The sequence below is a fragment of the Triticum urartu genome, chromosome 1A (assembly GCF_056163025.1).
Source record: "Triticum urartu cultivar PI428250 chromosome 1A, HENAU_Tu73, whole genome shotgun sequence".
Taxonomy (NCBI): Eukaryota; Viridiplantae; Streptophyta; class Magnoliopsida; order Poales; family Poaceae; genus Triticum; species Triticum urartu.
Genome location: NC_141873.1, coordinates 73,206,138 through 73,233,450, shown reverse-complemented (window position 1 = coordinate 73,233,450; position 27,313 = coordinate 73,206,138). Strand labels below are relative to the sequence as shown.

Below are 27,313 nucleotides of genomic sequence, written 5' to 3'. Positions count from 1 at the left end.
GACTTGCATGATTGAGGCCATACACTATCGCTTGACACTAATCAAGTTGGCTACAAAATTCAAAATCCAAACAATACCATGCAAAGGAAGCATGCACAATGCAATTTATAACCGTGTGGGAATGATTGCGACAAAAGAACGATAATTGTTAGTGTGTTTCTTAAGTTTAGGTGAAGCGTCAGCAACATAATCAACAACAGAGTAGAACACCATAAGTATACAGATTTAAGGGGCTTTAGAACATGATTCATTATTTCAAACTCGGAAAAACTATATATTAATCAGTTTTGTGGATATAACTAATATTAGAAGCACTGCACAACAATAACTACATCACACCACTCAACATCTAACAATATTGAGATATGTCGTGGACTACTGAGAGGAGCTCGAGATTAACAATGCCAGCAATGACTGATACCAGGGCAACATAATATTGTTTATGCATCAGAAATTGAAATCCTAGAAAGTCACTTGCCTAAAAAAATATCTGGAAACCCAATGTTCCTACAGGTCAATTCGTCAGTACATTGTACCTCTTCTCAGATCTAATTTGTACGTGGAGAAAGCTAATCAACATATATGAAGTATATGATCGACCACAGTGCCCCTAATCAAAGCTAGCTCTCACGGTCTGAAGTATTGTTTTTATATGCATTGTCATCAGAACCAAAGATGATCCTAGAAATTAAATCAGTTGCACCTGAATGTCAGCTGGACATGGCAATGATCAACGACAGTGCCCCTAACCACGGAATCATGTGGGCCTGTGCACCAAGAACGTTTCGTTGCATGCATGATGACTCAATGATCACCGTTGAATTGAAGGTGCTCTAGCATGACAGTGCACTCACTCCCGTCATCTGCGCAGCCCACCCTTGCGTCAGCGTTGAATTGCTTCCAGGCCCACGACGGAGCACATCAAGAACGACATCAGTGTCGCCACTGAGGTGTCCTCCCACACTGTGACTAACCATGTCGTCCTCACGTAGTCACGTAGATTGCATTACCTCCACATTCCTGCTTGGAGACGCCTCCACTATCGTAGCCGCCTGCTGGCTGCGCATGGCTTGTGAATCATGTGTATGCACCAGGAGCTGGATCCATGCATGCATGATGCCCAGCCGTAGTAGCCAATAGAAGATGATCACGTTGTTTACCTGAAGCTTGTTTTAGGAGCCGATCACAGGGTTTCAGACAACACACAAATCATACGTGTTGCGGGCAAACTTCCGCCGGCCTTCAAGTTGAGGAGCTACAAAATCTGTATGATGAGGTCACGGAGGCCAGGGAAGGCAGAGTCGGCTTCTCTGCTTGCTGCAAACTAGAGCTGAATCATCGTATCCCGATGAGAAGTGGAACTTGATATGGACCTTACAGTGACCCGCAAAGATCCGGATTTTTATTTGGAGAGTTCTCCATAGTGCTATTCCGTGTAGGGCGGTTCTGGCCTCAAAGCACATGAAAGTGAAAACACATTGTCCGGAATGCAATATGGGACCGGATAGCATCAAGCACTTCCTTTTTGAGTGCCCAAGATCAAAAGAGGTATGGCGACAATTGGGGCTGATTGATGTTGTCAAGAGGAGATGTACACAATTCAAATCAAGTGAAGAAGTGGTGCATGAATTATTAAGCATGGAGGAAACTGAAGTCCAGATCCTAGGTCTTCCCAAACTGAAGGAGGTTGTGACCACTGCAGCATGGTATGAACACCGAAAAATGTACCATGGAGAGGACACCCAAAAACCCTCACAAATTGCTCTCGCTACATCTTCACACGCAAGGAAGTGCCTAACAGTTGGGACCCACCTGGTCGAAGCGTATGTAGCGTTGTCATTCTGGTCGCGAACGTGTACGTACATATATACTGGTGGATGTAGAGGCGTGCACGTGTCGTACTAGAGGCGGCCAGGGTGTAAGAAAGAAAATACAGCCACGTATGTGTACATACGGGCGGGGTCTCAAACGCCTACTCGCGCATACGTACGGCAAGGGCTCGTTGACATGGTTGGGTCGGAACGGAGAAACAGCGTCGTCGTCGTGTTCATGGGGAGGCAACGGAATGCGTCGTGTTCATGGGGAGGCAACGTAATGCGTCGTGTTCATGGGGAGGCAACGGAACGCGTGGGAGCCAATCGGCTGGGTCGGAACGGAATGCGTGGTCGTGTTCATCGGGAGGGCTTGGACGGAACAGGCGATGGAAACGAGGCCTGGCGTACCGCACAACGGAGGAAACGGACCTCCTACGTTCGGAACGGGGTCCTGTTGATCGGGAGGGGTCTGGCGTACTGCAAAACGGAGGAAACGGACCTCCTACGGTCGAAACGGGGTTCCTGTTCATCGGGAGGGGTGTGGTGTACCGCAAAACGGAGGAAACGGACTTGTGTTGGAGCGCTACGGTCGAAACGGGGGTCCTGTTCATCGGGAGGGGTGTGGCGTACCGCAAAACGGGACTCCACGGGATACTGTTCATCTCCACCGTCGACCCCCTCCAGCCTCCACGAGCTACTGTTCATCCACCGTCGACCTCCTCCAGCCTCCACCTGCGACTGTTCATCCACGGGCTCCTGTTCATCCAGCCTCCACCGCGCGCTACTCCACCGGCTACTGTTCAACCAGCCCTCTCCACGGGCTCCTGTTCAACCACCCCTCCACGGGCTACTGTTCATCCTGCCCTCCACCTTCTACTATTCATCCTGCCCTCCACGGGGTGGTCCTGTTCATCCAGCCCTCCACGGGGTCCTGTTCATCCGGCCCCAACCGGCTCAATCGATCGGGGTCCTGTTCATCCAGAGGCAACACCACGGGGTCCTGTTCATCCACCCCCACCGGGAACTGTTCATCCAACCCCCCCCCCCCCCCCCCGCAACGCTCACTGTTCATCCAGAGGCAGCATCGATCGGCTTCAGTTAGCAGCAGTAGCGAAGGAATCGCTCGATCTGGTTCAGTTAACAGCCATCGATCGATCGCTCGGGTTCAGTAACGCGTAGCCTGCAGTGCAATTGCTCGGCTTCAGTTAGAGCCCAATGCCTCGCTCGGGTTCAGTTAGAGCCAACGCCTCGCACACACGCGCGTACGTGTACGAGAGAAACGTGCATCGCTCGGCCCCCGACCTCCCACCGTAACCGGGAACTCCCCGAAATTTTCCTCCCCCTCGCTTCTACCACGGTTTTTTTCGTAATGGACGGCCCAAAGAATGTCATGCAGCTGCGTCTCTGGCCCGCCCAGGACGAAAAGCCCATTTTCTGTCATGATTTTTTGCCATAGAAGTAGGAGCCCACCACATCTATGATGGTACCGGGTTTTGTCACAATTATCGTCATAGAAGTGTCATATGTATGATAGAAAAAAAATTCGTTCAGCCCAAAATGTCACGGATGTGTCTTTTTTTTGTAGTGGTACCTCTTTTCCTTATTCATTACATGGGTTGTGTGAAGATTACCCCACTTGCGACATTGCTTACAATGCGGTTATGCCTCTAAGTCGTGCTTCGACACGTGGGAGATATAGCCGCATCGTGGGCGTTACACAAGGGATAAAAGTGAGCGTAAACGGTATAGCAATGTGTTGAAACAAGGCCTAGGGTTCATACTTTCACTAGTGCAAGTCCTCTCAACAATAATAACATAATTGGATCATATAACTATCCCTCAACATGCAACAAAGAGTCACTCCAAAGTCACTAATAGCGGAGAACAAACGAAGAGATCATTGTAGGGTACGAAACCACCTCAAAGTTATCCTTTTTGATCGATCTATTCAAGAGTCCGTAGTAAAATAACATGAAGCTATTCTTTCCGTTCAATCTATCCTAGAGTTCATACTAGAATAACACCTTAAGACGCAAAGCAACCAAAACCCTAATGTCACCTAGATACTCCAATGTCACCTCAAGTATCCGTGGGTATGATTATACGATATGCATCACACAATCTCAGATTCATCTATTCAACCAACACAAAGAACCTCAAAGAGTGCCCCAAAGTTTCTACCGGAGAGTCAAGACGAAAATGTGTGCCAACCCCTATGCATAAGTTCATGAGGTCACGGAACTCGCAAGTTGATCACTAAAACATACATCAAGTGGATCACGTGATATCCCATTGTCACCACAAATAAGCACATGCACGACATACATCAAGTGTTCTCAAATCCTTAAAGACTCAATCCGATAAGATAACTTCAAAGGGAAACTCAATTCATCACAAGAGAGTAGAGGGGGAGAAACATCATAAGATCCAACTATAATAGCAAAGCTCGCGATACGTCAAGATCGTGCCAACTCAAGAACACGAGAGAGAGAGAGAGAGAGAGAGAGAGAGAGATCAAACACATAGCTACTGGTACATACCCTCGGCCCCGAGGGAGAACTACTCCCTCCTCGTCATGGAGAGCGCCGGGATGATGAAGATGGCTGTCGGAGAGGGATTCCCCCCTCCGACGGGGTGCCGGAACGGGTCTAGATTGTTTTTCGGTGGCTACAGAGGCTTCTGGCGGCGGAACTCCCGATCTAGGTTATTTTCTGGAGGTTTCTGTATTTATAGGAAGTTTTGGCGTCGGTCTCACGTCGAGATGGCGCCCGAGTCGTCCACGAGGTAGGCCCATGCACCCGGGAGGGTGGGCGCGCCCCCCACCCTCGTGGACGGCCCGGGACTCTTCTGGCCCAACTCTTTTACTCCGGGGTCTTCTTTTTGTCCATGAAAAATCGTCAAAAATTGGCACATCAATTGGACTCTGTTTGGTATTCCTTTTTTGTAAAACTCCAAAATAAGGAAAAACATAAACTGGCACTGGGCTCTAGGTTAATAGGTTAGTCCCAAAAATCATATAAAACAGCATATAAATGCATATAAAACATTCAAGGTTGATAATATAATAGCATGAAACAATCAAAAATTATAGATACGTTGGAGACGTATCAGGCTCCAACCGGTACTAAAGGGGCAGTCTTTAGTACCGGTTTCAACCATGAACCAGTACTAAAGGGGTCGCTTCCCACCATTTGGCCAGGTCAAATTTGAACTTTAGTACCGGTTGGTGGCTCCAACAGGTACTAAAGGTCCATCCTATATAAGCAACACTTCAAAAACATTCAGTTTCATCTGCCACTTTGATACGTCTCCGTCGTATCTACTTTCCAAACACTTTTGCCGTTGTTTTGGACTCTAACTTGCATGATTTGAATGGAACTAACCCAGACTGACGTTGTTTTCAGCAGAATTGCCATGGTGTTATTTTTGTGCAGAAATAAAATTTCTTGGAATGACCTAAAAATCAATGGAGATTATTTTTGGAATATATAAAAAATACTGGCAAAAGAATCAAGGCCAGGGGGCACACCCTGTCCACGAGGGTGGGGGCGCGCCTACCCCCCTGGGCGCGTCCCCTGCCTCATGGGCCCCCTGGTGCTCCACCGACCTCAACTCCAACTCCATATATTCGTGTTTAGGGAGAAAAAAATAAAGGAGAAGGATTCATCGCGTTTTACGATACGGAGCCGCCGCCAAGCCCTAGTCTCTCTCGGGAGGGCTAATCTGGAGTCCGTTTGGGGCACCGGAGAGGGGAATCCGTCGCCATCGTCATCATCAACCTTCCTCCATCACCAATTTCATGATGCTCACCGTCGTGCATGAGTAATTCCATCGTAGGCTTGTTGGACGGTGATGGGTTGGATGAGATTTATCATGTAATCGAGTTAGTTTTGTTACGGTTTGATCCCTAGTACCACTATGTTCTGAGATTGATGTTGCTATGACTTTGCTATGCTTAATGATTGTCACTAGGGCCTGAGGGCCATGATTTCAGATCTGAACCTATTATGTTTTTATGAATATATGTGAGTTCTTGATCCTATCTTGCAAGTCTATAGTCACCTGTTATGTGTTATTATCGTTAACCCCGAAGTGACAATAATCGGGATACTTAGCGATGATGACCGTAGTTTGAGGAGTTCATGTATTCACTATGTGTTAATGCTTTGATACGGTATTCTATTAAAAGGAGGCCTTAATATCCCTTAGTTTCCAATAGGACCCCACTGCCACGGGAGGGTAGGACAAAAAATGTCATGCAAGTTCTTTTCCATAAGCACGTATGACTATATTCGGAATACATGCCTACATTACATCGATGAACTGGAGCTAGTTCTGTTTCACCCTATGTTATAACCGTTGCATGATTGATCGCATCCGACATAATTATCCATCACTGATCCATTACCTACGAGCTTTTCATATATTGTTCTTCGCTTATTTACTTTTCCGTTGCTACTGTTACAATCACTATAAAACCAAAACTGCTACCGTTACTTTTACCACTGTTACCACTATTATCATATTACCTTGCTACTAAACACTTTGCTGCAGATATTAAGTTTCCAGGTGTGGTTGAATTGACAACTCAGATGCTAATACTTGAGAATATTCTTTGGCTCCCTTGTGTCGAATCAATAAATTTGGGTTGAATACTCTACCCTCAAAAACTGTTGCGATCCCCTATACTTGTGGGTGATCAAGACTATTTTCCGGCGCCGTTGCCGAGGAACATAGCTCTATTCTTTGAGTCACTTGAGATTTATATCTGCTGGTCATTATGAAGAACTTGAAAGATCAAAGAACCAAGATTTTTGCCTCAACTACGAGGGGAGGTAAGGAACTGCCATCTAGCTCTGCACTTGATTCACCTTCTGTTTTGAGTAAACTTGCGACACCTACACATGATATTGATTCCGATAGTTCGCATGTTATTGATGATGCCACTTCTGCTATGCATGATGCTTATGATGAAACTACTTCTATGCTTGATAATACTGTGCCACTAGGTGGATTTCTTGATGAACAACTTGCTAGGGTTAGAGAGAATGAAATTATTGAAACTGATAATATTGATGAGAGTGATGATGATAAGGCCATAAGAAGATGCAATACAATGCCACGTAAAATTCATCGAGGAGCCGACGGAAAACTACGAGTAGTGTGCAGTCCAGAAATAAGGGATAAAAATAAATGTACAGGTGGGAGAGCAGTTTAATATAGCATTGTCCAAGCAAAAAAGAACCGAGAACTAGAACCGGAGAAAATAACCCCCACGTTCAGAACTCCGCCGCAAGGAATCAAGATTGGGTCGTTTCAGTTCCCATTGAATAAAGAAAAGGAAGGCACGTTACATGCTATAGATAAATGCATGCATGTGTAATTAAAAATGATTTTCTATTAGGAAGTTTCCTAGTGTAGTTACGTTCCTTCAGTTAGTTAGGATTCCTATTTACTTTCCTAGTCCTAGTCATGCACGATTTGGTTTGCTGAGATATTCACGTTAGTTATTTGGCTTGCTAGAAGGGACGTGTATTGGCCATATAACGGCCAGGCTACGGCCGTAGGGGATGAGTTTTGGAACTTATTTGTGTGTTATAAAAAAGTCAGAAAACGCCTAGTTCGGGGTGACCAAATCATGAGTATTTTTCTATGATTTTCCATCGAGAAAATTTACTAGCGACGGAGGGTTGATCATCACATCAACGCCTACGTGCTTATCCAAGGGGATAATTATCTTTGTTCGTGTACTGATCATGCACGGGTAGAGATTGATATTGAAGGTTGTGAGGAACAGGGTGGAAAAATAAAGCATCGCCGTGAAAGATCGGGCCATCTACGCGCGCGAATTAGCATCTCTCTAGTCCATGCCTCATCAAGTGGTATTCAGAGCTAAGGTTAGTCACGGCGATTTAATTTGCAATATTGTCTGCGGAGACGAGTATCAACATGTTGAGCAAGAACATATTGATGGAGAAGGAAGGCATTGGCGAGGCCATTCTTTTTCATAGTCGTTGCGTTGTGAACGAATGATATGTCAATTTGACGATCGATGAGACTACTGCAGTCAACATGGTTAGCATCGAGGTGGTGGAATGTAACATCCCAAAATTCTATATTTTGGAATGTTATATTAAATAACGAGAAATCTATTCTCCTGCCGACTGGAAATTCGCTAACAGATCCGAACGATCTGCGTGTCGTTGGATCTGGATCACACGATCGTGATTTTTTAGCAGAAACTAACTGTAGTCCTACGTGTGCCGCGGAAACAATCCCTTCGCTCCTCTCCGAAATCACGTTGATTATTACCTTCCCGCCCGCACTTCCCTTTTTTCGTGCTGAATTAATTACCCGCACTTTCCTTTTTCCGCATGTATTAATAACCATCTAAAAATAGAGCAGGTTGGGCAAAGAAAAATTGCATGCGGTGACTCGAACTGAGCACCTGTGACATGAAGCTAAGGAAGACCTCAATACACTAACCACTCCACACTGTCTAGGTACGTGCTAAGTTGGATAAAGCTAAACTATTTGATTATGATATTTAGTACTGTATTTCTTATAAAATATACATTTTATCTTTTTAATTCCATGAGTTTTCTCTATTTTATCATTGTTGTTCCACTTTATGATGGAAGTAGGTATCTCCGCCAACACTCGGATGACAGCGTAGATGATTTTGGTGATGTGATCAATGATTCTTCTAAAGAATATTCAGTCCGAGAGATAGGAGATGTTGATGAAGGGAAGGTGGTAGGTCATCTATGAAAGACGGTAATTTTTGGGCCGCAAACGCGTTAATTTACGTACACACACCGTGATAATTTTAGCCCGAGGTGAAAGAAGTTGTTGGAATATACCAACCGGTAATTATCTATGTGAATAGCCTGGTAATTTATGCACCGCGGACCTGATAACTTACATGCAAACACGATGGTAATTTTTAAACCAGAAAAAGTTGATCAAATATACCCCGGTAATTTCCGTGTGAATATCATGATAATTTACGCACCGCAAACATGATAACTTTTCCCTCCGCCGGAGGGAGGGGTTTTGATGAAATATACCCTCGATAACTTCTGTGTAAATATGATGATAGTTTACGCATCACTGTCCTGGTAACTTCTATGCAAATAACATGATAACTCATACATCGTAGACATGATAAATTATGTACCCAGTCCTGGTAACTTTGTCGGCGGGGGTAGGGGTGGGGGGGTCGTTGAAACATACCACGATAACTTCTATGCAAATAACATGATAAATCACACATCGTAGACATGATAAATTATGTACCCAGTCCTGATAACTTTGTCGGTAGGGGTAGGGGTAGGAGGAGTTGTTGAACCATACCATGATAACTCTTATGCAAATAACATGATAACTCACACATCGCAGACTTGATAACTTATGTACCTGATCCTGGTAAATATGGCGACTGTGGCGAGGGGGGGAGGGTGATGCCCCGCTAATTTCTGTGTAAATAACATGGTAGTAGAAACATACAAAATTGATAACTCCCATACAAACGCCACTGTAACTTTTGACCTGAAATTTTTTTGTTGAAAAACATACACCCGATAATTTCTGTGTAAATAACATGATGATGTATCATTGTAGACTTGATAACTAATATCTTACGTTTAAACACCATGGTGTCTTTCATCCAAGGGGAAAAAGTTTTTGAAACATTTCACCGGTAATTTCTATGTTAAATTACCATACTTCCTCATGCTTTTAACCTTCTCGTACTGTAGTTACCAGCCTTATCATGGTATAGTTATCATGTTGCTCAGACCATAGTTATCACGCTGGTCATTGCCAAAGTTACCAAGCCATACTTTATTTTTTCTTCTGATATGGCAGAAATAAGAAAGGTTCAAATAACATTGTCATTCTACAATGGACAACAACAAAAGGTGGCTTAGTTGGTTATTGGGCTTGATAGGTATTACATAGACCTTGGTTCAAATCCTCTTTCAAGCACTTTTATTTTATTTTCATATTATGCAGCGAAAAACCAGAAAAAACCACTAGCAGTTTACTACGGTTTTTGAGAGAAGGAAAAAATCAGTGAAAGCGAGCGTGGGATGATAACGATCACGTAGGAACTAGTAGTGCGGATCTGTCGCTAACGACCAGTTGACTGGTCGTTAGCATAGTCCATTAAATAAATAAATAGTATTGTTTGTTTGATTGTTGTGTGATGGATTGTGTGAAATTATTTTATTTTCATGAGAATTAAAACATTTTGAGTTCTTGTTTAAAACTTTTTCTAATCATGTTATAAAAGTTGGGTAACATTTTGTCCAATAAATAAAACTATGGTTGGGGAAGTTTATTCAAGAAAATCAAAGGGCTTTAATTTTTGTTTGACTTTTTTTTGAAATATTGGAAACCACAATCACAATTTTGGAGTGAGAATAAGATGACTTTCTCAAATGTGGTGGATGAATATTTCATATGGAGTTTGTTTGGATTTTGGAGTTCCAATTGAAATATTATATTATTTTGAGTTTTACTGTCGTTTAAATATTTCCAAATTAATCAAATAATTTAATGAGAGGAGATAATGTGACTTCTCCAAAAATATATTTGGAAATATTTAATACGGCACAATTGTCCTTTTGTTAATTTACAATTGTCCTTATGTCCATAAAAATGTATTCTAGCTTGTGCACACAAATAATATTTTGTAGGCACCAAATTATAATTACGTGTATGTGAACATTTATTTTATTTGCTGTTTTAAAACGTTTGCACAATAAATATATATATTATTTTGTAATTATGTCCTAATCCTATTTGGACCATGCCCACTTTTACTTTTTTTTCTTCTTTCTCTCTTTCCATTTTTCCCTTGGGCCTGATTCCCCACTAAGGCCCATCTTATTTTTTCCTTAGCCCAAGTCCAGAAACCCCTTCTTTCTCCTGTGTGTGTTTCAATCTGAAGAACAGAAACAGACATGGCACATGTACATCTTCCTCTCCCTCTAGCACTTGAAACGTTCGCTCTTTCCACTTCTTATCAACACGAAAGATATTTTTTATTGCATGGAGAGCCCATTCAGAGGATTAAAATTCCACTTTGATGTCTTAATTGTTCCGGAATCAATCCGTCATTAGAGGCCACAATGAGCTCGTTTGATCTCCCTGTACCGTCTGCCTCGGGCACTATAAATAGGACCCCTAGGTGCGCCTCGAAGCCCTCATCCCTCTCCCTGAAAACCCCTCTTTATATCGCTCTATTACGAGAGGAATTGCTCGTCGAGATTTACCCGTTTTCGCAACTCCGGCGGCTTCTCCACCGCGCCCGAGGACGAGTACGGTCTCACCTCTGCATCTCCCAAGTTCGCCTCGGCCTCCTCTCCGCCGTTCGGCCAATCGTTGACGTCGGGACCTTTTCTTCTCCAACTCTGATGAAACTCCGGCCAAACTCCAGTGAGCACTGTGTAAATGCCGTAATTGTTTTTCAGAAAAATACTCAAACTTTGGAAATTCATATCTCCTAGACCGTAAGTCCGAATTCAACAAATTTTATATCCACGGATTCGTTGAAACACGAAGTTTATCATGAGACAAAAATATTTCACTTTTGGTAAATTAAATTTGGCACAAATTTAAAATTTGTATTTGAGTATTTTTTTTCTATATCTATTAATCTGTAATTCATTTAAAAATGTTTCCTTCAGCAAAATTGATCTTTCAGTCCATATCTTGTCGTTAGAATTTCTTTTCTTAATTGTTCATCTATGTCTAGCCACTGTTTCAACCTTAACACTTCATATAGTTTTTTCTTTTATCATAATTCAATTTCATCATCAGTTTAATTTGATTCTTGATTCAGCTTTCTTGAGAAGATCATTAGGAACCTCTCTGGTCATATGCTATCATTTTACAAATTTAGACTCCACGACATGTTACATACATTTTGTAACATAAATCTTTGTGCCACAAACTCCATCTACCATTTTCATTAGATTTTATCGTAGAACCTTGCCTCACAACTCTTCAGTCCGTGATCTTCACTTTGACCCAACCCTAGTACAAAACCTATATCATATTTTCATTCTTGATCTTATCTCAACCCGTAACCAAGTCCTAGCAACTTATGTAGGAATGTTTTTTTATTTTGTATTGTAATTTGAATATTTTATTTGGATCTTTATTTGGATGTTGTTGTGTGTTAAAGTACTTTCTTATATCGTTAGATATATCGTAACGAGAAGGAGAGACGACTCAATAGAATATTTCATCTTCATCAACAGTACAAGGCAAGTTACATCTTGATCATGTTTTTTATACCTATGTTTTATATATGCATTTAGTCCTTTGATGTAGGGTTTGCATGAATATGTTAGTTGGCTATATTATAAACCCAGTAGTGCAATGAGGTAGGTCTGAGCCTTTACTTCTTTGTCGCCAACATTGTAGGGATTTTTGCTATGCCATTGTAGACGGGGATTGGTATGTGAGATCATGAAAGTTGCGAGTGATATAATAATTAAGGGTAACCTTAAGGTGGCAACATTAACACACATCTGGGTGGATTGGTAAGGGGCACCCTAGAGAAACCAGTGGACTTGTCCGGGCACCCTGGAGAAACCAGTGGACTTGCCCAGGGGATCCCGGAGTACCTGTGTGATCACCCTATGGACTGCCACCCAGGCTTAAAGGGATTCATCAATTTTTCATGACTAGAAGCTTACGTGCACAGCCACAAGCTATTATGGGCTCTGGCTTAGTTGAGTATGTTGTGTGACCTCTTACGGTGGTAGACTAGCAGATGTAGTTATATATGTAGGTGTACCGGTCTAGCTAGGGTTAAGAGGGAACACTTCAGAAAGACTATGTCTCGATCTTCCGGCTCTCAAACACCAGGCAGTGCGAGGACTACAAAGGAGGTGATTGAGTCTTGTGGGGAAAAGTGTGCAAAACTCTGCAGAGTGTAAAACTAATCGATTAGCAGTGCCCGCGGTTATGGACAATTTGAGCATCTGGAAAGTGGGAATTGAGCGATCTCGTCACTCTTAATTAAATTAATGGGTTTTAATGAATTTGTGTATAGGTTGAATGGAGCAACCATCTCAATCATATTATGATGAATTATGTAGTAACAATATGATATTCTTTTGATGATAGGGAAAAATCAGCTTTATGCAAATTAAATTTAGAACCATCCACCAGCCATAATGCATGTATAAATAGGACATTTATTCATCTCTTGTGGTGTTACTTGCCAGTACATTCAATGTACTGACCTACACGGCTGCAACATATTATGTTGCAGGTATTATCTGACGAGTAAGTGATACGATAGGGTTACGGTCCGCACTCAACTTGCCGATGGTGTTGATGGGACTCCACACCCGTTTGCCTGTTTCCGTTGAGATTCTTAAGGTATATATCAGTTTTTCGTTACTTATACATGTGATTGCACTTTGATATATACATTGATGTACTGTGTGTGCTAGCATACTGATCCAGGGATAGCACAGATACACAGAGACTTGACCGTCTGAGGTCGGATCGCTACATGGAAAAATTGGGGCTGAAGATGACACCTCTTGAAAGACCATACACACTGAAGTGGTTCAAAGGTGAAATCCACATTACACATCAAATTTTGCTAATTTTTACTTTGGGAAAATATTGTTGTGCGTATTTTTTTCACGTTTTTCCTATGCCCATGGTGTCATGCCATCTACTGCTTGGGAACCCATGGTGCAAACGTGTTGGGGTTGTTCGGAATTCCAAGAAAAATACTTACTCTGTATCATGGAAGGGCCAACACATCTGTTTTATTCGTATGCCAGTGCATGTGTTCATGGCAGATTGGATAGGCCATTTGCAGAAAAGAAGAGAAGAGCAAAAAGAAATAGAGGAAGAAGTTGATGCACCGATCAAGGGTGTAAATCTTTTGGTGGAAAAGGTTCAGGGGGTGGTGATGCAAAGGGGCAGCGATGGAGTGTTTTCAAAACACAGTGTAAGATCAACAATCGTGCTTGCAAGTTGATAATTGATGGTGGTAGCTTTACAAATGTCATTGACAAAGATCTTGTGCATGCATTGGGTTTGTCCATGTGGCGCCACCCACAACCGCACCACGTGGAGTGGCTATACAACTCCGGAAAATTAAAGATCACACATAAGGTACGTGTGAAGTTTGCAGTTGGAGATTATATTGATAAGGTGGACTGTGATGTTGTGTCAATGGACGCATGTCAGTTGCTATTGGGAAGACCATGGCAGTTTGATCATGATGCAGTTCATGCTGGAAGAACCAACACATACACATTTATGCATGGCGGAAGGAAGCATATGCTTAAACCAATGGCGGATAACGCAATCAACATAGAGCTACAAATTCCGGAGAAGGCGGAGCAGAAAATTGACACGAAACCAAGGATGGTTTCGCTTCAAGGGGAAGAGGATGATAAGGCCATAAGAAGATGCAATACAATGCCACGTAAAATTCATCGAGGAGCCGACGGAAAACTACGAGTAGTGTGCGGTCCAGAAATAAGGGATAAAAATAAATGTATAGGTGGGAGAGAAGTTTACTATAGCATTGTCCAAGCAAAAAAGAACCGAGAACCAGAACCGGAGAAAATAACCCCCACGTTCAGAACTCCACCGCAAGGAATCAAGATTGGGTCATTTCAGTTCCCATTGAATAAAGAAAAGGAAGGCACGTTACATGCTATAGATAAATGCATGCATGTGTAATTAAAAATGATTTTCTATTAGGAAGTTTCCTAGTGTAGTTATGTTCCTTCGGTTAGTTAGGATTCCTATTTACTTTCCTAGTCCTAGTCATGCACGATTTGGTTTCCTGAGATGTTCACGTTGGTTATTTGGCTTGCTAGAAGGGACGTGTATTGGCCATATAACGGCCAGGCTAGGACCACTGTAGGGGATGAGTTTTGGAACTTATTTGTGAGTTATGAAAAAGTTAGAAAACGCCTAGTTCGGGGCGACCAAATCATGAGTATTTTTCTGTGATTTTCCATCGAGAAAATTTACTAGCGACGGAGGGTTGATCATCACATCAACGCCTACGTGCTGATCCAAGGGGATCATTATCTTTGTTTGTGTACTGATCGTGCACGGGTAGAGATTGATATTGAAGGTTGTGAGGAACAGGGCGGAAGAACAAAGCATCATTGTGAAAGATCAGGCCATCTACACGCGCGAATTAGCATCTCGCTAGTTCGTGCCTCATCAGATGATGAAGATTCTCCCCCTAGATATGAATTGCATGTTGTGCCTGAGGGTTATGTTATGGATGAAGAAACTGCTAGAGACTTTCTCGCTTGCAATGATAAGTCTGATTTTAAGAAATTATTAGCTAAGCTTAAAGAAAAGTCTTTGAATGCTAGAATGAAATATGACCCTGCTTTTGCTACTTCACCTATATTTATTACTGATAAGGATTATGATTTCTCTGTCGATCCTGAGTTAATTAATTTGGTTGAATCTGATCCTTTCTATGGCTATGAATCTAAAACTGTTGTGGCACATCTTACTAAATTAAATGATATAGCCACCCTGTTTACTCATGATGAGAAAACTCGCTATTACTTTATCCTTAAGTTATTCTCATTCTCATTAAAGGGTGATGCTAAAACATGGTTTAATTCTCTTGATCCTGGTTGTGTGCGTAGTCCCCAGGATATGATTTATTACTTTTCTGCTAAATATTTCCCCGCTCATAAGAAACAAGCTGCCTTAAGGGAAATATATAATTTTGTGCAAATTGAAGAAGAGAGTCTCCCACAAGCTTGGGGGAGGCTTCTCCGATTACTTAATGCTTTGCCTGATCATCCTCTCAAGAAAAATGAAATGCTTGATATCTTTTATAATGGACTAACTGATGCTTCCAGAGATTACCTGGATAGTTGTGCTGGTTGTGTTTTCAGGGAAAGAACTGTAGATCAAGCTGAGTTGCTATTGAATAATATGTTGAGTAATGAAAATGATTGGACACTTCCTGAACCAAATCCTAAGCCAACTCCGAAGAAAAGGGGTATTCTATTTCTCAGCCCTGAAGATATGCAAGAGGCAGAAAAGGGGTATTCTATTTCTCAGCCCTGAAAAAGGTATTAAAGCTGAAGATGTTAAGAATTTACCACCTATTGAAGAAATACATGGTCTTGATAACCCGACACATGTAGTAAAGGTAAATTCTCTCTATAGATTTGATAAATGTGAAATCCCATCTACTAAGTTTGCTAGCCAATGCTTAGATGAGTTTGATGACTTTATGGTTAGGTAAGAAGACTTCAATGCTTATATGATTGAACACTTGAGTGATTATATGTCTATAGTTAAAGGTGAACTTAAACTCATTAGTAAACATGCTTCTATGGTTACCACTCAAGTAGAACAAGTACTTAAGGCTCAGAATGATTTGCTCGATGAATTAAATAATAAGGAAAATGATAATGATGTTAGAGTTATGACTAGAGGGGGTAAAATGACTCAGGAACCTTTGTATCCTAAGGGCCACCCTAAGAGAATTGAGCAAGATTTTTAGAGAACTAATATTGATGCACCTAGTTCTTCTAAGAAGAAGAAAAAGAAAAATGATAGGACTTTGCATGCTTCTAGTGAACCTGTTGTTGACACACCTGAGAATCCCAACGATATTTCTATTGCTGATGCTGAAACACAATCTGGTAATGAATATGAACCTAGTGATAATGTTAATGATGATGTTCATGTTGATGCTCAACCTAGTAATGACAATGATGTAGAGATTGAACCTGTTGTTGATCTTGATAACCCACAATCAAAGAATCAACATTATGATAAGAGAGACTTCGTTGCTAGGAAGCACGGTAAAGAAAGAGAACCATGGGTTCAGAAATCCATGCCTTTTCCTCCTTAACCATCCAAGAAAAAGGATGAGGAGGATTTTGAGCACTTTGCTAAAATGATTAGACCTATCTTTTTGCGTATGCGTTTGACTGATATGCTTAAAATGAATCATTATGCTAAGTATGTGAAAGATATTTTTACAAACAAAAGAAAGATTCTGGAAGCTAAAATTTCCACCATGCTTGCTAATTATACTTTTAAGGGTGGAATACCAAAGAAACTAGGAGATCCCGGAGTACCAACTATACCATGCTCTATTAAAAGAAACTATGTTAAAACTGCTTTATGTGATCTTGGAGTCAGTGTTAGTGTTATGCCTCTCTCTTTATATCGTAGACTTGATTTGAATAAGTTGACACCCACTGAAATATCTTTGCAAATGGCTGATAAATCAACTGCTATACATGTCGGTATTTGTGAGGATGTGCCTGTTGTGGTTGCAAACATTACTATTTTAACGGACTTTGTTATTCTTGATATTCTCGAGGACGATAGTATGTCTATTATTCTTGGAAGACCCTTTTTGAATACTGCAGGGGCTGTTATTGATTGCAACAAAGGCAATGTCACTTTTCATGTTAATGGTAATGAGCATACGGTAGACTTTCCGAGGAAACAACCTCAAGTCCACAATATCAATTCTATTGGAAAATTTTCAACAATTACTATTGGAGGTTTTGAATTTCCTCTTCCTAATGTCAAGGAGAAATATGATATTCTTATTGTTGGGGATGTGCATATCCCCATTGAGGTAACCTAGTGTTATTCAAAATTTCTCCGGTTTCATGCGATTCGGAATGAGTTTGTTAACAAGACTTGATCAACTTTGTTAGTGGATTCCTTTTGATGAGCATGAGATGGATGAAGTTAGAAAGCACAACTTTCTGTACCCTCTTTTTACTTTCTGTTATTTATATTAAATAAAGCAAAAATAGTATTTTCTGTCTGTTTTCTGAATTATCCTAATAAAAAAATACCCCGAAAATAAAAGTTCTCCAAATGCCCTGAAAATGAAATATGATTTTTTTCCATAATATTTAAGAATTATTGGCACTAAGAACACATCAGGGGGACCCACCGTGTGCCCACGAGGGTGGAGGGCGTGCCCACCCCCCTGGGCACGCCCCCATGCCTTGTGGACCCCACGTGGGTCCCCTCCACTTATCCTTGCACCCACACACTTCGTCTTGCTCCAGAAAAAATCACTCACCAGCTCAAACCCGAGTTCTTGCTCATCTTGCTGCCATTTTCGATCTCCTTGCTCAAAGCTCCATTCACAAAATTGCTTTGGGGGATTGTTCTTCGGTATGTGACTCCTCCAATGGTCCAATTAGTTTTTCTTGTAGTGCTTTATTTTATTGCAATTTTTTGCTGCTTAGGCGACCCTATTCTTGAGCTTGCATGTCAAATTTATGTGGTCAAAAGTAGTTTTAGTGCATGATATAGCCTCTAGAAACTTGTAGGAGTAGTTGCTATCAATTTTGTTGAGTTTGGTTCACTTTTATTTTAACGTTACTAAAAATTTCAAAAAAAATTCAGAGAAAGAAATATGTTTAGGAAAATGTACCAAGGTGGTTCCTCAAGGAAGCAAGGACCCAGGCCCGCGATACGCGAGCCAGACCATGAACTGCCAAGAGAAGCTCAAGTGCGGCCTTGTGAGTGGCCGTCAAAAAAATTCATGGTTCAGGCAGGAATTAAGGAGGAATTTGAAGCGTATGTGCGTAAGCTAAACTTGAGGGCTTCGTGGCAGATAAGTGCCCTTAGTACTACTACCTCACTGATTCCTTTGTGAGAAGATTTAAATTTACATCATCACGCAATTCTCAAATCGTCCTGTTTGATCTTTATGATAAATCTTATACCATGGACTTAGAAGATTTTAATACTGCTTGTAAACTCCCACAGTGGGGTAATGTTAGTGAACCTCGCAAATCTGAATATAAAGATTTTCTTGCTAGTATCACTGTAGGGGAATCTAGAGAAATAACACAAGCTACCATAGAGAGCATTCATTTTCCTGCCATACATTATTTTGATCTCTTTATAGGTAGATGCATCAATGGTAAGGATGAAGCATGTCACATGTGTGTCTCCGACCTAAGTGTTCTCAAGAGTGTTGTATTAGGAGATAGATAATATAACTTGGGGGGCCATTGTTGCACGTAGGCTGCATAATAATAGTATTAATGGAGATTTCTTTAGTGGAATTTATGCAACTTGCGTAGCTTGAGATACTCATACGCGGAGATGATATTGAGTTGCCTCCTACTTATTTAGATTATAATGCTATGGTTCGTCATCAGTTTCTCGAGAGGAACGATCAGTCCCTCCAGTACCGACTAATCTTTTACAGATGACACACTTATCACGTCGCTCTCCCTGCTCCTACTTTCTTTGACTTTCAGGCAAAAAGTAGATATGTTATAACCAGGGAGGAGGCGAACGAGTACGAGAGGAGGACGGAGGCAGCTCATCTCCAAGCTGCAGCTCTTCATGCAGTAGCTGATGCATCTTAGTACTACCCCAGCTTCAACTTCGGATACCCACCAGGCCATCCATGGGCATAGACCAACTTAGGCCAAAAGCCTAAGCTTGGGGGAGTATGTGTCTCTCACCGACATTACATTCATGTTCACACACTCATGCCAGTTGTTGGTGCTCATACTTTTTCATTGTATCATACATGATAGTTTATTTTCTTTTTAAGCTTTCTTCTTGTGCGTTTGAAAACCCTTAAGAAAAACCAAAAAATTAGTTGTAGCCTTTAGCTAGTTTACTTTCCATGCCTGTAGTAGTAATTAAAAAGAAAACCCAAAAAGATTTCTCATTCTTCTTTTGCTTGTTGGGAGCTTTCCCGTGTAAATAATTTTGTTTCTTTTCTTTGGGGGTCGAGAGGAGAAGACCTTGATGAAAATGTTGAGTGGCTCTCATATGCATTATTGTTAATCTAACAAAGAGCCCATATTACCTTGTCTTCTCCCTTGAATTAAATGCTTGCAGATTCCAGCTTAGTCCAATGCACGTGCACTATTATTATTATCCACAACGTTCGGTCGTGCAAGTGAAAGGCAATAATGATGATATATGATGGACTGATTGAGATGAGAGAAGCTGGTATGAACTCGACCTCTCTTGTTTTTTTAAATATAATTAGTTCGTCGTTCCTGATTCAGCCTATTATGAATGAAACATGTTTGCAATGACAATTAGAGATTATAGTTGCTCATGCCATGCTTAATTAGCTAGGAGTTTATAATGGTTTACCTTGCATGCCAACATGCTATTAAAATGGTTGTGAAGTGGTATGATAGGGTGGTATCCTCCTTTTAACGATTCGAGTGGCTTGACTTGGCACATGTTCGCGCATGTAGTTGAAACAAAATCAACATAGCCTCTATGATATTTATGTTCATGGTGAATTATATCCTACTCGTGCTTGCATTTGGTGTTGATTAATTTTAATGCATGTTCATGACTGTTGTCGCTCTCTAGTCGGTCGCTTCCCAGTGTCTTCCTAGCCTTCACTTGTACTAAGCAGGAATACTATTTGTGCATCCAATTCCTTAAACCCCAAAGTTATTCCATATGAGTCCACCATACCTTCCTATATATGGTATCTACCCGCCGTTCCAAGTAAATTTGTATGTGCCAAACTCTAAGCCTTCAAATTAACATTCTGTTTTGTATGCTCGAATAGCTCATGTGTCAACTAGGGCTGTCTGTATCTTCCATGCTAGGTGGGTTATTCTCAAGAGGAGTGGACTCCGCTCCTCACTCACGAGAAAATGGCTGGTCACCGGGATGCCCACTTGATACGTCTCCAACGTATCTATAATTTTTAATTGTTCCACGCTATTATATTATCTGTTTTGGATGTTTATGGGCTTTATTATACACTTTTATATTATTTTTGGGACTAACCTATTAACCGGAGGCCCAGCCCAAATTGTTGTTTTCTTGCCTATTTTAGTGTTTCGAAGAAAAGGAATATCAAACGGAGTCCAAACGGAATGAAACCTTCGGGAGAGTTATTTTTGGAATAGAAGCAATCCAGGAGACTTGGAGTAGACGTCAGAGAAGCTTCGAGGTGGCCACGAGGCAGGGAGGCGCGCCTGCCCCCCTGGGCGTGCCCCCCACCCTCGTGGGCCCCTTGTGGCTCCCCTGACCGACTTCTTTCGCCTATATATATCAATATACCCTAGAAACGTCGAGGAACAGAATAGATCAGGAGTTCCACCACCAGAAGCCTCCGTAGCCACCGAAAACCAATCTAGACCCGTTCTGGCACCCTGCCGGAGGGGGGAATCCCTCTCCGGTGGCCATCTTCATCATCCCGGCGCTCTCCATGACGAGGAGGGAGTAGTCCACCCTCGGGGCTGAGGGTATGTACCAGTAGCTATGTGTTTGATCTCTCTCTCTCGTGTTCTTGAGGTGGTACGATCTTGATGTATCACGAGCTTTGCTATTATAGTTGGATCTTATGATGTTTCTCCCCCTCTACTCTCTTGTAATGGATTGAGTTTTCCCTTTGAAGTTATCTTATCGGATTGAGTCATTAAGGATTTGAGAACACTTGATGTATGTCTTGCACGTGCTTATCTGTGGTGACAATGGGATATCATGTGATCCACTTGATGTATGTTTTGGTTATCAACTTGCGAGTTCTGTGACCTCGTGAACTTATGCATAGGGGTTGGCACACGTTTTCGTCTTGACTCTCCGGTAGAAACTTTGGGGCACTCTTTGAAGTTCTTTGTGTTGGTTGAATAGATGAATCTGAGATTGTGTGATGCATATCATATAATCATACCCACGGATACTTGAGGTGACATTGGAGTATCTAGGTGACATTAGGGTTTTGGTTGATTTGTGTCTTAAGGTGTTATTCTAGTACGAACTCTATGATAGATCGATCAGAAAGGATAACTTTGAGGTGGTTTCGTACCCTACCGTAATATCTTCGTTTGTTCTCCGCTATTAGTGACTTTGGAGTGACTCTTTGTTGCATGTTGAGGGATGGTTATATGATCCAATTATGTTATTATTGTTGAGAGGACTTGCACTAGTGAAAGTATGAACCCTAGGCCTTGTTTCCTAGCATTGCAATACCGTTTGTGCTCACTTTTATCATTAGTTACCTTGTTGTTTTATATTTTTAGATTACAAAAACCTATATCTACTATCCATATTGCACTTGTATCACCATCTCTTCGCCGAACTAGTACACCTATACAATTTACCATTGTATTGGGTGTTTTGGGAACACAAGAGACTCTTTGTTATTTGGTTGCAGGGCTGTTTGAGAGAGACCATATTCATCCTACGCCTCCCATGGATTGATAAACCTTAGGTCATCCACTTGAGGGAAATTTTCTACTATCCTACAAACCTCTGCACTTGGAGGCCCAACAACGTCTACAAGAAGAAGGTTGTGTAGTAGACATCAAGCTCTTTTCTGGCGCCGTTGCCGGGGAGGTTAGCGCTTGAAGGTATATCTTTAGATCTTCAATCGAATCTTTTTGTTTCTTGTTTTAGCACTAGTTTAGTTTATAAAAGAAAACTACAAAAAATGGAATTGAGTTTGCCTCATACGCTTCATCTTTTTAATATCTTTCGTGAGAATGATGGAAAGGAAAATTGTGCTCAAATGCTAGAAGAAGAAGTCTCTAAAATGTTTGGCACTAAATCTTTGAATGATGAGCATGATTGCAATGTTGTTAGTACGAACTCCTTGAATATCCATAGTACTAATGATGATTGCACTAGTCATGATGAAAATGTCTCTTATAAGCATGTCAACTTTTGTGGAGTGCACAGAGTTTGCAAGTACACACCAAATAGGGAAGATAGATTTTGCAAGAGGCATAAGTATTTGGAAACTAAATGGTTGCAAGAAAGGCTAGATGATTGTGCTGAAAGATTCAATATTTATCGCCATCCTTGTGAACTTTGCAATGAACATGGTCATTTAAAGCTCCAATGCTATTTGTTTCATGATCAAATCGTGTCCAAAAATTGTGATAACTTGATTACCCTTGAGCATCAGAAAGAGATTAGTCTTTTTTTGGGGTATGAAGAAATGAAACGTATAACTGAGGGTATTCCAAAATTTAATCTTGATAGATTTCTTGATTTTGATCTAGAGGAAATTTATATGAATTGTGCGGTGAATTGCATTGAAAATCCTTATATTGCCAATTACATAAAGTCAAGAAAACAAATAGAATATGAAGAGAATACTAATGGAAGGGAAGAGACTTCCCAATATCCCCCTATTATTTCTTATGATGAATCAGATAACGAGGAGGAGCCTTCTATCCAACCAATCTCATTAATAAGGAGCTCCGAAAAGAGGATTAAACCCACACATGATGTGAAGAAGAAAAAGAAAAGATGGAGAAGCAAAGGTAAAAATGTATCCCTCCCAAATGATGTTGCTCCTATTACTCATTGTGATGATGATAATTGTTATACTATTGGTGTTATCCATATTATTAATAATAAGAGTAATTATGCTTATAATATGAAAAGGCCCAGGCTTGGGGATGCTATGTTTGATGAGAATGACATGTTTGAAAATGTATTTGCTGCAATTAATGTTAGTCCCAAGCTTGGGGATGCCATGTTTAATGAAGATGATATTTGTAGTCTCCCAAGTTTTGATATGCAAATATATTATGATGATAGCATGCCTCCTACTTATGATGATTATATTGATGAAAGTGGGTTTGGAAGAGTGTCAACTTTAGGAAGTAATGATCCCACTATTTTGGAGGATGTTGAATCTTATTGTGATAATTATGGAAGTGAATTTGGGGAGGTCATGACTTTATTTAGTAATGATTCCACTATCTTGGAAGAGGTTTCAATCGATTATGATGAGAACAAAGTTGCTACTTATGATGATTATTGTGATGATACTTACGCTATAAAAAGTAGTGATGATTATATTTATAAACCTTGTCATGATTATGATTACCCTTTTTCTGAACATTACTCCTTTGATGTGGAAACAATTTATAGTATTCGAGTTTCTTATGATACTCCCACTATTCCGAATGAGAAGAATTTTGCTTATGTGGAGAGTAATAAAATTTCTATGCTTGTAGATCATGAAAATAATGCTTTATGTGATAGTTATATTGTTGAATTCATTCATGATGCTACTGAAAATTATTATGAGGGAGGAATATATGCTTGTACGAGTTGCAATAATATCAAGTTTCCTCTCTATGTGTTGAAAATCTTGAAGTTATGCTTGTTTTACCTTCTTATGCAAGTTGATTCTTGTTCCCATAAGTTGTTTGCTCACAAAATCCCTATGCATAGGAAGTGGGTTATACTTAAATGTTCTAGTCATATTCTTCATGATGCTCTCTTTATGTTACAATTCTTATCTTTTATGTGAGTATCATTGAAATCATCATGCCTAGCTAGGGGCGTTAAACGATAGCGCTTGTTGGGAGGCAACCCAACTTCATTTTTGTTCTTTGCTTTTTGTTCCTGTTTAGTAATAAATAATTCATTTAGCTTCTGTTATGATTGTATTTTTTATTTTTTAATTAGTGTTTGTGCCAAGTAAATCCTTTAGGATCTTCTTGGGTGATTGTTGTTTGATCTTGCTGATAAAAACAGAAAGTATGCGCTCACGAAAATAATTTTCATTTTTAGCAGAGAGCGATAAAATACCAATTCCAACTGCAATAGATCGTTATAAAAATTGCCTAGGACTTCCTAATTTCTCAGGATTTTTGGAGTTACAGAAGTATTCAAGAATTACAAATCACTACAGACTGTTCTATTTTTGACAGATTCTGTTTTCATTGTGTTGTTTGCTTATTTTGATGAATCTATGAGTATTATCGGAGGGTATGAACCATAGATAAATTGGAATACAGTAGATATTACACCAATATAAATTTAGAATGAGTTCACAAAAGTACCTAAGTGGTGATTTATTTTCTTATACTAACGGAGCTTACGAGTTTTCTATTAAGTTTTGTGTTGTGAAGTTTTCAAGCTTTGGGTAAAGATTCAATGGACTATGGAATAAGGAGTGGAAAGAGACTAATATTGGGGATGCCCAAGGCACCCCAAGGTAATATTCAAGGACAACCAAGAGCCTAAGCTTGGGGATGCCCCGGAAGGCATCCCCTCTTTTGTCTTCGTTCATCGGTAACTTTACTTGGCGCTATATTTTTATTCACCACATGATATGTTTTTTGCTTGGAGCGTCATTTTATTTTATTTTACTTTGCTTGATGTTTGAATAAAATACCAAGATCTGAAATTCTTAAATGTTAGAGAGTCTTCACATAGTTGCATAATTATTCGACTACTTATTAATCTTCACTTATATCTTTTGGAGTAGTTTGTCATTTGCTCTAGTGCTTCACTTATATCTTTTTAGAGCACGACGGTGGTTTTATTTTGAAGAAATTGTTGAACTCTCATGCTTCACTTATATTATTTTGAGTCTTTTAGAACAGCATGGTAGTTTGCTTTGGTTATGAATTTAGTCCTAATATGATAGGCATCCAAGAGGGATATAATAAAAACTTTCATATAAAGTGCATTGAATACTATGAGAAGTTTCATACTTGATGATTTTTTTTGAGATATGAAGATGGTGATATTAGAGTCATGCTAGTTGAGTAGTTGTGAATTTGAGAAATACCTGTGTTGAAGTTTGTGATTCCCGTAGCATGCACGTATGGTGAACCGTTATGTGATGAAGTCGGAGCATGATTTATTTATTGATTGCCTTCCTTATGAGTGGCGGTCGGGGACGAGCGATGGTCTTTTCCTACCAATCTATCCCCCTAGGAGCATGTGCGTAGTACTTTGTTTCGATGACTAATAGATTTTTGCAATAAGTATGTGAGTTCTTTATGACTAATGTTGAGTCCATGGAGCGCAACTTTCGCTGGTACCATAAACCCACCATTTACCTTCCTCAAAACAGCCACTATACCTACCTATTATGGCATTTCCATAGCCATTCCGAGATATATTGCCATGCAACTTTCCACCGTTCCATTTATTATGACATGCTCCATCATTGTCATATTGCTTTGCATGATCATGTAGTTGACATCGTATTTGTGGCAAAGCCACCGTTCATAATTCTTTCATACATGTCACTCTTGATTCATCGCTCATCCTGGTACACTGCCGGAGGCATTCATATAGTCATATTTTGTTCTAAGTATTGAGTTGTAAGTAAATAAAAGTGTGATGATCAAAATTATTAGAGCATTGTCCCAGTAAGGAAAGGATGATGGAGACTATGATTCCCCCACAAGTCGGGATGAGACTCCGGACGAAAAAAATAAAAAAGAGAAAAGAGAAAAAAGAGGCCATAAAAAAAGAGAAGGCCAAAAAAACAAAAAAACAAAAAAATGAGAGAAAAATAGAGAAGGGGCAATGCTACTATCCTTTTGAAGGAAATATGCCCTAGAGGCAATAATAAAGTTATTATTTATTTCCTTATTTCATTATAAATGTTTATTATTCATGCTAGAATTGTATTAACCGGAAACATAATACATGTGTGAATACATAGACAAACAGAGTGTCACTAGTATGCCTCTACTTGACTAGCTCGTTAATCAAAGATGGTTATGTTTCCTAACCATAGACAAAGAGTTGTTATTTGATTAACGGGATCACATCATTAGGAGAATGATGTGATTGACTTGACCCATTCCGTTAGCTTAGCACTCGATCGTTTAGTATGTTGCTATTGCTTTCTTCATGACTTATACATGTTCCTATGACTATGAGATTATGCAACTCCCATTTACCGGAGGAACACTTTGTGTGCTACCAAACGTCACAACGTAACTGGGTGATTATAAAGGAGATCTACAGGTGTCTCCAAAGGTACATGTTGGGTTGGCGTATTTCGAGATTAGGATTTGTCACCCCGATTGTCGGAGAGGTATCTCTGGGCCCTCTCGGTAATGCACATCACCTAAGCCTTGCAAGCAATGCAACTAAATGAGTTAGTTGCGAGATGATGTATTATGGAACGAGTAAAGAGACTTGCCGGTAACGAGATTGAACTAGGTATTGATATACCGACGATCGAATCTCGGGCAAGTAACATACCGATGACAAAGGGAACAACGTATGTTGTTATGCGGTCTGACCGATAAAGATCTTCGTAGAATATGTGGGAGCCAATATGAGCATCCAGGTTCCGCTATTGGTTATTGACCGGAGACATGTCTCGGTCATGTCTACATTGTTCTCGAACCCGTAGGGTCCGCACGCTTAAGGTTTCGATGACAGTTATATTATGAGTTTATGAGTTTTGATGTGCCGAAGTTGGTTCGGAGTCCCGGATATGATCGCGGACATAACGAGGAGTCTCGAAATGGTCGAGACATAAAGATTGTTTTGGGGAAGTTTCGGATAAAACTGGAACACCGGGGGGGTTACCGGAACCCCCCGGGGGATTAATGGGCCTCATGGGCCTAAAGTGGAGAAGAGGAGGGGCTGCCAGGGCAGGCCGCGCGCCCCCTCTCCCCCTAGTCCGAATTGGACAAGGAGGGAGGGGCGGCGCCCCCCCTTTCCTTCCTCTCATCTCTCCCTTCCTTCCCCCTCTC

General features: G+C 40.7%; 1 pseudogene; it reads left to right on the top strand.

Moving 5' to 3' along the window:
• Window positions 1-13,514: 13,514 nt before the first annotated feature.
• Window positions 13,515-14,546, top strand: LOC147990093 (uncharacterized; annotated as a pseudogene).
• Window positions 14,547-27,313: the final 12,767 nt, after the last annotated feature.